The sequence below is a fragment of the Cucurbita pepo genome, chromosome 16, assembly GCF_057944985.1.
Source record: "Cucurbita pepo subsp. pepo isolate OVF chromosome 16, ASM5794498v1, whole genome shotgun sequence".
In the NCBI taxonomy this organism is placed as follows: Eukaryota; Viridiplantae; Streptophyta; class Magnoliopsida; order Cucurbitales; family Cucurbitaceae; genus Cucurbita; species Cucurbita pepo.
Window position 1 is genome coordinate 4,263,452 of NC_141813.1, and position 10,011 is coordinate 4,273,462.

A 10,011-nucleotide genomic window follows, 5' to 3' on the forward strand; every position below is an offset into this window, starting at 1 on the left:
GCATTTAACGCATGCGGGGCGGCATGATCGAGGCGACGGTGGGTGCACGCACGTGCTCGGAACGGTCGGCGGGGCCCGCGCGGACACGTCGGGGAGAAGAAACGCGATGGGCGTGAGCGTGCGAGCGGGGGAGGTTGCCATTTGTAAAGAAAGGAAGAAAAGAACGGGGAGAAATTGAAATAAAAAATAAAAAAGGGGTGCAACACGAGGACTTCCCAAGTGGTCACCCAACTTAGTACTACTCTCGCCCAAGCACGCTTAACTGCGGAGTTCTAATGGGATCCGGTGCATTAGTGCTGGTATGATCGCACCCGACATGCAATGCGCACAAATTGCATTTAACGCATGCGGGGCGGCATGATCGAGGCGACGGTGGGTGCACGCACGTGCTCGGAACGGTCGGCGGGGCCCGCGCGGACACGTCGGGGAGAAGAAACGCGATGGGCGTGAGCGTGCGAGCGGGGGAGGTTGAACGGGGAGAAATTGAAATAAAAAATAAAAAAGGGGTGCAACACGAGGACTTCCCAAGTGGTCACCCAACTTAGTACTACTCTCGCCCAAGCACGCTTAACTGCGGAGTTCTGATGGGATCCGGTGCATTAGTGCTGGTATGATCGCACCCGACATGCAATGCGCACAAATTGCATTTAACGCATGCGGGGCGGCATGATCGAGGCGACGGTGGGTGCACGCACGTGCTCGGAACGGTCGGCGGGGCCCGCGCGGACAGGTCGGGGAGAAGAAACGCGATGGGCGTGAGCGTGCGAGCGGGGGAGGTTGCCATTTGTAAAGAAAGGAAGAAAAGAACGGGGAGAAATTGAAATAAAAAATAAAAAAGGGGTGCAACACGAGGACTTCCCAAGTGGTCACCCAACTTAGTACTACTCTCGCCCAAGCACGCTTGACTGCGGAGTTCTGATGGGATCCGGTGCATTAGTGCTGGTATGATCGCACCCGACATGCAATGCGCACAAATTGCATTTAACGCATGCGGGGCGGCATGATCGAGGCGACGGTGGGTGCACGCACGTGCTCGGAACGGTCGGCGGGGCCCGCGCGGACACGTCGGGGAGAAGAAACGCGATGGGCGTGAGCGTGCGAGCGGGGGAGGTTGCCATTTGTAAAGAAAGGAAGAAAAGAACGGGGAGAAATTGAAATAAAAAATAAAAAAGGGGTGCAACACGAGGACTTCCCAAGTGGTCACCCAACTTAGTACTACTCTCGCCCAAGCACGCTTGACTGCGGAGTTCTGATGGGATCCGGTGCATTAGTGCTGGTATGATCGCACCCGACATGCAATGCGCACAAATTGCATTTAACGCATGCGGGGCGGCATGATCGAGGCGACGGTGGGTGCACGCACGTGCTCGGAACGGTCGGCGGGGCCCGCGCGGACACGTCGGGGAGAAGAAACGCGATGGGCGTGAGCGTGCGAGCGGGGGAGGTTGCCATTTGTAAAGAAAGGAAGAAAAGAACGGGGAGAAATTGAAATAAAAAATAAAAAAGGGGTGCAACACGAGGACTTCCCAAGTGGTCACCCAACTTAGTACTACTCTCGCCCAAGCACGCTTAACTGCGGAGTTCTGATGGGATCCGGTGCATTAGTGCTGGTATGATCGCACCCGACATGCAATGCGCACAAATTGCATTTAACGCATGCGGGGCGGCATGATCGAGGCGACGGTGGGTGCACGCACGTGCTCGGAACGGTAGGCGGGGCCCGCGCGGACAGGTCGGGGAGAAGAAACGCGATGGGCGTGAGCGTGCGAGCGGGGGAGGTTGCCATTTGTAAAGAAAGGAAGAAAAGAACGGGGAGAAATTGAAATAAAAAATAAAAAAGGGGTGCAACACGAGGACTTCCCAAGTGGTCACCCAACTTAGTACTACTCTCGCCCAAGCACGCTTGACTGCGGAGTTCTGATGGGATCCGGTGCATTAGTGCTGGTATGATCGCACCCGACATGCAATGCGCACAAATTGCATTTAACGCATGCGGGGCGGCATGATCGAGGCGACGGTGGGTGCACGCACGTGCTCGGAACGGTCGGCGGGGCCCGCGCGGACACGTCGGGGAGAAGAAACGCGATGGGCGTGAGCGTGCGAGCGGGGGAGGTTGCCATTTGTAAAGAAAGGAAGAAAAGAACGGGGAGAAATTGAAATAAAAAATAAAAAAGGGGTGCAACACGAGGACTTCCCAAGTGGTCACCCAACTTAGTACTACTCTCGCCCAAGCACGCTTGACTGCGGAGTTCTGATGGGATCCGGTGCATTAGTGCTGGTATGATCGCACCCGACATGCAATGCGCACAAATTGCATTTAACGCATGCGGGGCGGCATGATCGAGGCGACGGTGGGTGCACGCACGTGCTCGGAACGGTCGGCGGGGCCCGCGCGGACACGTCGGGGAGAAGAAACGCGATGGGCGTGAGCGTGCGAGCGGGGGAGGTTGCCATTTGTAAAGAAAGGAAGAAAAGAACGGGGAGAAATTGAAATAAAAAATAAAAAAGGGGTGCAACACGAGGACTTCCCAAGTGGTCACCCAACTTAGTACTACTCTCGCCCAAGCACGCTTAACTGCGGAGTTCTGATGGGATCCGGTGCATTAGTGCTGGTATGATCGCACCCGACATGCAATGCGCACAAATTGCATTTAACGCATGCGGGGCGGCATGATCGAGGCGACGGTGGGTGCACGCACGTGCTCGGAACGGTCGGCGGGGCCCGCGCGGACACGTCGGGGAGAAGAAACGCGATGGGCGTGAGCGTGCGAGCGGGGGAGGTTGCCATTTGTAAAGAAAGGAAGAAAAGAACGGGGAGAAATTGAAATAAAAAATAAAAAAGGGGTGCAACACGAGGACTTCCCAAGTGGTCACCCAACTTAGTACTACTCTCGCCCAAGCACGCTTAACTGTGGAGTTCTGATGGGATCCGGTGCATTAGTGCTGGTATGATCGCACCCGACATGCAATGCGCACAAATTGCATTTAACGCATGCGGGGCGGCATGATCGAGGCGACGGTGGGTGCACGCACGTGCTCGGAACGGTCGGCGGGGCCCGCGCGGACACGTCGGGGAGAAGAAACGCGATGGGCGTGAGCGTGCGAGCGGGGGAGGTTGCCATTTGTAAAGAAAGGAAGAAAAGAACGGGGAGAAATTGAAATAAAAAATAAAAAAGGGGTGCAACACGAGGACTTCCCAAGTGGTCACCCAACTTAGTACTACTCTCGCCCAAGCACGCTTAACTGCGGAGTTCTGATGGGATCCGGTGCATTAGTGCTGGTATGATCGCACCCGACATGCAATGCGCACAAATTGCATTTAACGCATGCGGGGCGGCATGATCGAGGCGACGGTGGGTGCACGCACTTGCTCGGAACGGTCGGCGGGGCCCGCGCGGACACGTCGGGGAGAAGAAACGCGATGGGCGTGAGCGTGCGAGCGGGGGAGGTTGCCATTTGTAAAGAAAGGAAGAAAAGAACGGGGAGAAATTGAAATAAAAAATAAAAAAGGGGTGCAACACGAGGACTTCCCAAGTGGTCACCCAACTTAGTACTACTCTCGCCCAAGCACGCTTAACTGCGGAGTTCTGATGGGATCCGGTGCATTAGTGCTGGTATGATCGCACCCGACATGCAATGCGCACAAATTGCATTTAACGCATGCGGGGCGGCATGATCGAGGCGACGGTGGGTGCACGCACGTGCTCGGAACGGTCGGCGGGGCCCGCGCGGACACGTCGGGGAGAAGAAACGCGATGGGCGTGAGCGTGCGAGCGGGGGAGGTTGCCATTTGTAAAGAAAGGAAGAAAAGAACGGGGAGAAATTGAAATAAAAAATAAAAAAGGGGTGCAACACGAGGACTTCCCAAGTGGTCACCCAACTTAGTACTACTCTCGCCCAAGCACGCTTAACTGCGGAGTTCTGATGGGATCCGGTGCATTAGTGCTGGTATGATCGCACCCGACATGCAATGCGCACAAATTGCATTTAACGCATGCGGGGCGGCATGATCGAGGCGATGGTGGGTGCACGCACGTGCTCGGAACGGTCGGCGGGGCCCGCGCGGACACGTCGGGGAGAAGAAACGCGATGGGCGTGAGCGTGCGAGCGGGGGAGGTTGCCATTTGTAAAGAAAGGAAGAAAAGAACGGGGAGAAATTGAAATAAAAAATAAAAAAGGGGTGCAACACGAGGACTTCCCAAGTGGTCACCCAACTTAGTACTACTCTCGCCCAAGCACGCTTAACTGCGGAGTTCTGATGGGATCCGGTGCATTAGTGCTGGTATGATCGCACCCGACATGCAATGCGCACAAATTGCATTTAACGCATGCGGGGCGGCATGATCGAGGCGACGGTGGGTGCACGCACGTGCTCGGAACGGTCGGCGGGGCCCGCGCGGACACGTCGGGGAGAAGAAACGCGATGGGCGTGAGCGTGCGAGCGGGGGAGGTTGCCATTTGTAAAGAAAGGAAGAAAAGAACGGGGAGAAATTGAAATAAAAAATAAAAAAGGGGTGCAACACGAGGACTTCCCAAGTGGTCACCCAACTTAGTACTACTCTCGCCCAAGCACGCTTAACTGCGGAGTTCTGATGGGATCCGGTGCATTAGTGCTGGTATGATCGCACCCGACATGCAATGCGCACAAATTGCATTTAACGCATGCGGGGCGGCATGATCGAGGCGACGGTGGGTGCACGCACGTGCTCGGAACGGTCGGCGGGGCCCGCGCGGACACGTCGGGGAGAAGAAACGCGATGGGCGTGAGCGTGCGAGCGGGGGAGGTTGCCATTTGTAAAGAAAGGAAGAAAAGAACGGGGAGAAATTGAAATAAAAAATAAAAAAGGGGTGCAACACGAGGACTTCCCAAGTGGTCACCCAACTTAGTACTACTCTCGCCCAAGCACGCTTAACTGCGGAGTTCTGATGGGATCCGGTGCATTAGTGCTGGTATGATCGCACCCGACATGCAATGCGCACAAATTGCATTTAACGCATGCGGGGCGGCATGATCGAGGCGACGGTGGGTGCACGCACGTGCTCGGAACGGTCGGCGGGGCCCGCGCGGACACGTCGGGGAGAAGAAACGCGATGGGCGTGAGCGTGCGAGCGGGGGAGGTTGCCATTTGTAAAGAAAGGAAGAAAAGAACGGGGAGAAATTGAAATAAAAAATAAAAAAGGGGTGCAACACGAGGACTTCCCAAGTGGTCACCCAACTTAGTACTACTCTCGCCCAAGCACGCTTAACTGCAGAGTTCTGATGGGATCCGGTGCATTAGTGCTGGTATGATCGCACCCGACATGCAATGCGCACAAATTGCATTTAACGCATGCGGGGCGGCATGATCGAGGCGACGGTGGGTGCACGCACGTGCTCGGAACGGTCGGCGGGGCCCGCGCGGACACGTCGGGGAGAAGAAACGCGATGGGCGTGAGCGTGCGAGCGGGGGAGGTTGCCATTTGTAAAGAAAGGAAGAAAAGAACGGGGAGAAATTGAAATAAAAAATAAAAAAGGGGTGCAACACGAGGACTTCCCAAGTGGTCACCCAACTTAGTACTACTCTCGCCCAAGCACGCTTAACTGCGGAGTTCTGATGGGATCCGGTGCATTAGTGCTGGTATGATCGCACCCGACATGCAATGCGCACAAATTGCATTTAACGCATGCGGGGCGGCATGATCGAGGCGACGGTGGGTGCACGCACGTGCTCGGAACGGTCGGCGGGGCCCGCGCGGACACGTCGGGGAGAAGAAACGCGATGGGCGTGAGCGTGCGAGCGGGGGAGGTTGCCATTTGTAAAGAAAGGAAGAAAAGAACGGGGAGAAATTGAAATAAAAAATAAAAAAGGGGTGCAACACGAGGACTTCCCAAGTGGTCACCCAACTTAGTACTACTCTCGCCCAAGCACGCTTAACTGCGGAGTTCTGATGGGATCCGGTGCATTAGTGCTGGTATGATCGCACCCGACATGCAATGCGCACAAATTGCATTTAACGCATGCGGGGCGGCATGATCGAGGCGACGGTGGGTGCACGCACGTGCTCGGAACGGTCGGCGGGGCCCGCGCGGACACGTCGGGGAGAAGAAACGCGATGGGCGTGAGCGTGCGAGCGGGGGAGGTTGCCATTTGTAAAGAAAGGAAGAAAAGAACGGGGAGAAATTGAAATAAAAAATAAAAAAGGGGTGCAACACGAGGACTTCCCAAGTGGTCACCCAACTTAGTACTACTCTCGCCCAAGCACGCTTAACTGCGGAGTTCTGATGGGATCCGGTGCATTAGTGCTGGTATGATCGCACCCGACATGCAATGCGCACAAATTGCATTTAACGCATGCGGGGCGGCATGATCGAGGCGACGGTGGGTGCACGCACGTGCTCGGAACGGTCGGCGGGGCCCGCGCGGACACGTCGGGGAGAAGAAACGCGATGGGCGTGAGCGTGCGAGCGGGGGAGGTTGCCATTTGTAAAGAAAGGAAGAAAAGAACGGGGAGAAATTGAAATAAAAAATAAAAAAGGGGTGCAACACGAGGACTTCCCAAGTGGTCACCCAACTTAGTACTACTCTCGCCCAAGCACGCTTAACTGCGGAGTTCTGATGGGCTCCGGTGCATTAGTGCTGATATGATCGCACCCGACATGCAATGCGCACAAATTGCATTTAACGCATGCGGGGCGGCATGATCGAGGCGACGGTGGGTGCACGCACGTGCTCGGAACGGTCGGCGGGGCCCGCGCGGACACGTCGGGGAGAAGAAACGCGATGGGCGTGAGCGTGCGAGCGGGGGAGGTTGCCATTTGTAAAGAAAGGAAGAAAAGAACGGGGAGAAATTGAAATAAAAAATAAAAAAGGGGTGCAACACGAGGACTTCCCAAGTGGTCACCCAACTTAGTACTACTCTCGCCCAAGCACGCTTAACTGCGGAGTTCTGATGGGATCCGGTGCATTAGTGCTGGTATGATCGCACCCGACATGCAATGCGCACAAATTGCATTTAACGCATGCGGGGCGGCATGATCGAGGCGACGGTGGGTGCACGCACGTGCTCGGAACGGTCGGCGGGGCCCGCGCGGACACGTCGGGGAGAAGAAACGCGATGGGCGTGAGCGTGCGAGCGGGGGAGGTTGCCATTTGTAAAGAAAGGAAGAAAAGAACGGGGAGAAATTGAAATAAAAAATAAAAAAGGGGTGCAACACGAGGACTTCCCAAGTGGTCACCCAACTTAGTACTACTCTCGCCCAAGCACGCTTAACTGCGGAGTTCTGATGGGATCCGGTGCATTAGTGCTGGTATGATCGCACCCGACATGCAATGCGCACAAATTGCATTTAACGCATGCGGGGCGGCATGATCGAGGCGACGGTGGGTGCACGCACGTGCTCGGAACGGTCGGCGGGGCCCGCGCGGACACGTCGGGGAGAAGAAACGCGATGGGCGTGAGCGTGCGAGCGGGGGAGGTTGCCATTTGTAAAGAAAGGAAGAAAAGAACGGGGAGAAATTGAAATAAAAAATAAAAAAGGGGTGCAACACGAGGACTTCCCAAGTGGTCACCCAACTTAGTACTACTCTCGCCCAAGCACGCTTAACTGCGGAGTTCTGATGGGATCCGGTGCATTAGTGCTGGTATGATCGCACCCGACATGCAATGCGCACAAATTGCATTTAACGCATGCGGGGCGGCATGATCGAGGCGACGGTGGGTGCACGCACGTGCTCGGAACGGTCGGCGGGGCCCGCGCGGACACGTCGGGGAGAAGAAACGCGATGGGCGTGAGCGTGCGAGCGGGGGAGGTTGCCATTTGTAAAGAAAGGAAGAAAAGAACGGGGAGAAATTGAAATAAAAAATAAAAAAGGGGTGCAACACGAGGACTTCCCAAGTGGTCACCCAACTTAGTACTACTCTCGCCCAAGCACGCTTAACTGCGGAGTTCTGATGGGATCCGGTGCATTAGTGCTGGTATGATCGCACCCGACATGCAATGCGCACAAATTGCATTTAACGCATGCGGGGCGGCATGATCGAGGCGACGGTGGGTGCACGCACGTGCTCGGAACGGTCGGCGGGGCCCGCGCGGACACGTCGGGGAGAAGAAACGCGATGGGCGTGAGCGTGCGAGCGGGGGAGGTTGCCATTTGTAAAGAAAGGAAGAAAAGAACGGGGAGAAATTGAAATAAAAAATAAAAAAGGGGTGCAACACGAGGACTTCCCAAGTGGTCACCCAACTTAGTACTACTCTCGCCCAAGCACGCTTAACTGCGGAGTTCTGATGGGATCCGGTGCATTAGTGCTGGTATGATCGCACCCGACATGCAATGCGCACAAATTGCATTTAACGCATGCGGGGCGGCATGATCGAGGCGACGGTGGGTGCACGCACGTGCTCGGAACGGTCGGCGGGGCCCGCGCGGACACGTCGGGGAGAAGAAACGCGATGGGCGTGAGCGTGCGAGCGGGGGAGGTTGCCATTTGTAAAGAAAGGAAGAAAAGAACGGGGAGAAATTGAAATAAAAAATAAAAAAGGGGTGCAACACGAGGACTTCCCAAGTGGTCACCCAACTTAGTACTACTCTCGCCCAAGCACGCTTAACTGCGGAGTTCTGATGGGATCCGGTGCATTAGTGCTGGTATGATCGCACCCGACATGCAATGCGCACAAATTGCATTTAACGCATGCGGGGCGGCATGATCGAGGCGACGGTGGGTGCACGCACGTGCTCGGAACGGTCGGCGGGGCCCGCGCGGACACGTCGGGGAGAAGAAACGCGATGGGCGTGAGCGTGCGAGCGGGGGAGGTTGCCATTTGTAAAGAAAGGAAGAAAAGAACGGGGAGAAATTGAAATAAAAAATAAAAAAGGGGTGCAACACGAGGACTTCCCAAGTGGTCACCCAACTTAGTACTACTCTCGCCCAAGCACGCTTAACTGCGGAGTTCTGATGGGATCCGGTGCATTAGTGCTGGTATGATCGCACCCGACATGCAATGCGCACAAATTGCATTTAACGCATGCGGGGCGGCATGATCGAGGCGACGGTGGGTGCACGCACGTGCTCGGAACGGTCGGCGGGGCCCGCGCGGACACGTCGGGGAGAAGAAACGCGATGGGCGTGAGCGTGCGAGCGGGGGAGGTTGCCATTTGTAAAGAAAGGAAGAAAAGAACGGGGAGAAATTGAAATAAAAAATAAAAAAGGGGTGCAACACGAGGACTTCCCAAGTGGTCACCCAACTTAGTACTACTCTCGCCCAAGCACGCTTAACTGCGGAGTTCTGATGGGATCCGGTGCATTAGTGCTGGTATGATCGCACCCGACATGCAATGCGCACAAATTGCATTTAACGCATGCGGGGCGGCATGATCGAGGCGACGGTGGGTGCACGCACGTGCTCGGAACGGTCGGCGGGGCCCGCGCGGACACGTCGGGGAGAAGAAACGCGATGGGCGTGAGCGTGCGAGCGGGGGAGGTTGCCATTTGTAAAGAAAGGAAGAAAAGAACGGGGAGAAATTGAAATAAAAAATAAAAAAGGGGTGCAACACGAGGACTTCCCAAGTGGTCACCCAACTTAGTACTACTCTCGCCCAAGCACGCTTAACTGCGGAGTTCTGATGGGATCCGGTGCATTAGTGCTGGTATGATCGCACCCGACATGCAATGCGCACAAATTGCATTTAACGCATGCGGGGCGGCATGATCGAGGCGACGGTGGGTGCACGCACGTGCTCGGAACGGTCGGCGGGGCCCGCGCGGACACGTCGGGGAGAAGAAACGCGATGGGCGTGAGCGTGCGAGCGGGGGAGGTTGCCATTTGTAAAGAAAGGAAGAAAAGAACGGGGAGAAATTGAAATAAAAAATAAAAAAGGGGTGCAACACGAGGACTTCCCAAGTGGTCACCCAACTTAGTACTACTCTCGCCCAAGCACGCTTAACTGCGGAGTTCTGATGGGATCCGGTGCATTAGTGCTGGTATGATCGCACCCGACATGCAATGCGCACAAATTGCATTTAACGCATGCG

At 55.7% G+C, this 10,011-nt stretch overlaps 30 non-coding genes across 30 annotated transcripts; all 30 read right to left on the reverse strand.

Moving 5' to 3' along the window:
• Positions 1-194: 194 nt before the first annotated feature.
• On the reverse strand, positions 195-313 carry LOC147788013 (5S ribosomal RNA). Its single transcript, XR_015413001.1, has one exon. It is a non-coding gene; the product is annotated as a 5S ribosomal RNA (ribosomal RNA).
• A 190-nt stretch (positions 314-503) lies between these two features.
• LOC147788014 (5S ribosomal RNA) lies at positions 504-622 on the reverse strand. The gene has a single exon (XR_015412608.1). It is a non-coding gene; the product is annotated as a 5S ribosomal RNA (ribosomal RNA).
• Positions 623-837: 215 nt separating this feature from the next.
• LOC147788015 (5S ribosomal RNA) lies at positions 838-956 on the reverse strand. The gene has a single exon (XR_015413051.1). It is a non-coding gene; the product is annotated as a 5S ribosomal RNA (ribosomal RNA).
• Positions 957-1,171: 215 nt separating this feature from the next.
• Positions 1,172-1,290, reverse strand: LOC147788016 (5S ribosomal RNA). The gene has a single exon (XR_015413052.1). It is a non-coding gene; the product is annotated as a 5S ribosomal RNA (ribosomal RNA).
• Positions 1,291-1,505: 215 nt separating this feature from the next.
• LOC147788017 (5S ribosomal RNA) lies at positions 1,506-1,624 on the reverse strand. Its single transcript, XR_015412609.1, has one exon. It is a non-coding gene; the product is annotated as a 5S ribosomal RNA (ribosomal RNA).
• Positions 1,625-1,839: 215 nt separating this feature from the next.
• On the reverse strand, positions 1,840-1,958 carry LOC147788018 (5S ribosomal RNA). The gene has a single exon (XR_015413053.1). It is a non-coding gene; the product is annotated as a 5S ribosomal RNA (ribosomal RNA).
• Positions 1,959-2,173: 215 nt separating this feature from the next.
• On the reverse strand, positions 2,174-2,292 carry LOC147788019 (5S ribosomal RNA). The gene has a single exon (XR_015413055.1). It is a non-coding gene; the product is annotated as a 5S ribosomal RNA (ribosomal RNA).
• Positions 2,293-2,507: 215 nt separating this feature from the next.
• LOC147788020 (5S ribosomal RNA) lies at positions 2,508-2,626 on the reverse strand. Its single transcript, XR_015412610.1, has one exon. It is a non-coding gene; the product is annotated as a 5S ribosomal RNA (ribosomal RNA).
• A 215-nt stretch (positions 2,627-2,841) lies between these two features.
• Positions 2,842-2,960, reverse strand: LOC147788021 (5S ribosomal RNA). The gene has a single exon (XR_015412337.1). It is a non-coding gene; the product is annotated as a 5S ribosomal RNA (ribosomal RNA).
• A 215-nt stretch (positions 2,961-3,175) lies between these two features.
• LOC147788022 (5S ribosomal RNA) lies at positions 3,176-3,294 on the reverse strand. Its single transcript, XR_015412611.1, has one exon. It is a non-coding gene; the product is annotated as a 5S ribosomal RNA (ribosomal RNA).
• Positions 3,295-3,509: 215 nt separating this feature from the next.
• Positions 3,510-3,628, reverse strand: LOC147788023 (5S ribosomal RNA). Its single transcript, XR_015412612.1, has one exon. It is a non-coding gene; the product is annotated as a 5S ribosomal RNA (ribosomal RNA).
• Positions 3,629-3,843: 215 nt separating this feature from the next.
• Positions 3,844-3,962, reverse strand: LOC147788024 (5S ribosomal RNA). The gene has a single exon (XR_015412613.1). It is a non-coding gene; the product is annotated as a 5S ribosomal RNA (ribosomal RNA).
• A 215-nt stretch (positions 3,963-4,177) lies between these two features.
• On the reverse strand, positions 4,178-4,296 carry LOC147788025 (5S ribosomal RNA). The gene has a single exon (XR_015412614.1). It is a non-coding gene; the product is annotated as a 5S ribosomal RNA (ribosomal RNA).
• Positions 4,297-4,511: 215 nt separating this feature from the next.
• LOC147788026 (5S ribosomal RNA) lies at positions 4,512-4,630 on the reverse strand. Its single transcript, XR_015412615.1, has one exon. It is a non-coding gene; the product is annotated as a 5S ribosomal RNA (ribosomal RNA).
• A 215-nt stretch (positions 4,631-4,845) lies between these two features.
• Positions 4,846-4,964, reverse strand: LOC147788027 (5S ribosomal RNA). Its single transcript, XR_015412616.1, has one exon. It is a non-coding gene; the product is annotated as a 5S ribosomal RNA (ribosomal RNA).
• Positions 4,965-5,179: 215 nt separating this feature from the next.
• On the reverse strand, positions 5,180-5,298 carry LOC147788028 (5S ribosomal RNA). Its single transcript, XR_015412243.1, has one exon. It is a non-coding gene; the product is annotated as a 5S ribosomal RNA (ribosomal RNA).
• Positions 5,299-5,513: 215 nt separating this feature from the next.
• LOC147788029 (5S ribosomal RNA) lies at positions 5,514-5,632 on the reverse strand. The gene has a single exon (XR_015412617.1). It is a non-coding gene; the product is annotated as a 5S ribosomal RNA (ribosomal RNA).
• Positions 5,633-5,847: 215 nt separating this feature from the next.
• Positions 5,848-5,966, reverse strand: LOC147788030 (5S ribosomal RNA). Its single transcript, XR_015412618.1, has one exon. It is a non-coding gene; the product is annotated as a 5S ribosomal RNA (ribosomal RNA).
• Positions 5,967-6,181: 215 nt separating this feature from the next.
• Positions 6,182-6,300, reverse strand: LOC147788031 (5S ribosomal RNA). Its single transcript, XR_015412619.1, has one exon. It is a non-coding gene; the product is annotated as a 5S ribosomal RNA (ribosomal RNA).
• Positions 6,301-6,515: 215 nt separating this feature from the next.
• LOC147788032 (5S ribosomal RNA) lies at positions 6,516-6,634 on the reverse strand. Its single transcript, XR_015412496.1, has one exon. It is a non-coding gene; the product is annotated as a 5S ribosomal RNA (ribosomal RNA).
• Positions 6,635-6,849: 215 nt separating this feature from the next.
• Positions 6,850-6,968, reverse strand: LOC147788033 (5S ribosomal RNA). Its single transcript, XR_015412620.1, has one exon. It is a non-coding gene; the product is annotated as a 5S ribosomal RNA (ribosomal RNA).
• A 215-nt stretch (positions 6,969-7,183) lies between these two features.
• On the reverse strand, positions 7,184-7,302 carry LOC147788034 (5S ribosomal RNA). The gene has a single exon (XR_015412621.1). It is a non-coding gene; the product is annotated as a 5S ribosomal RNA (ribosomal RNA).
• A 215-nt stretch (positions 7,303-7,517) lies between these two features.
• Positions 7,518-7,636, reverse strand: LOC147788035 (5S ribosomal RNA). The gene has a single exon (XR_015412622.1). It is a non-coding gene; the product is annotated as a 5S ribosomal RNA (ribosomal RNA).
• Positions 7,637-7,851: 215 nt separating this feature from the next.
• LOC147788036 (5S ribosomal RNA) lies at positions 7,852-7,970 on the reverse strand. The gene has a single exon (XR_015412623.1). It is a non-coding gene; the product is annotated as a 5S ribosomal RNA (ribosomal RNA).
• A 215-nt stretch (positions 7,971-8,185) lies between these two features.
• LOC147788037 (5S ribosomal RNA) lies at positions 8,186-8,304 on the reverse strand. Its single transcript, XR_015412624.1, has one exon. It is a non-coding gene; the product is annotated as a 5S ribosomal RNA (ribosomal RNA).
• A 215-nt stretch (positions 8,305-8,519) lies between these two features.
• LOC147788038 (5S ribosomal RNA) lies at positions 8,520-8,638 on the reverse strand. The gene has a single exon (XR_015412625.1). It is a non-coding gene; the product is annotated as a 5S ribosomal RNA (ribosomal RNA).
• A 215-nt stretch (positions 8,639-8,853) lies between these two features.
• On the reverse strand, positions 8,854-8,972 carry LOC147788039 (5S ribosomal RNA). The gene has a single exon (XR_015412626.1). It is a non-coding gene; the product is annotated as a 5S ribosomal RNA (ribosomal RNA).
• Positions 8,973-9,187: 215 nt separating this feature from the next.
• On the reverse strand, positions 9,188-9,306 carry LOC147788040 (5S ribosomal RNA). Its single transcript, XR_015412627.1, has one exon. It is a non-coding gene; the product is annotated as a 5S ribosomal RNA (ribosomal RNA).
• Positions 9,307-9,521: 215 nt separating this feature from the next.
• LOC147788041 (5S ribosomal RNA) lies at positions 9,522-9,640 on the reverse strand. Its single transcript, XR_015412628.1, has one exon. It is a non-coding gene; the product is annotated as a 5S ribosomal RNA (ribosomal RNA).
• A 215-nt stretch (positions 9,641-9,855) lies between these two features.
• LOC147788042 (5S ribosomal RNA) lies at positions 9,856-9,974 on the reverse strand. The gene has a single exon (XR_015412629.1). It is a non-coding gene; the product is annotated as a 5S ribosomal RNA (ribosomal RNA).
• Between the last annotated feature and the right edge of the window lie 37 nt (positions 9,975-10,011).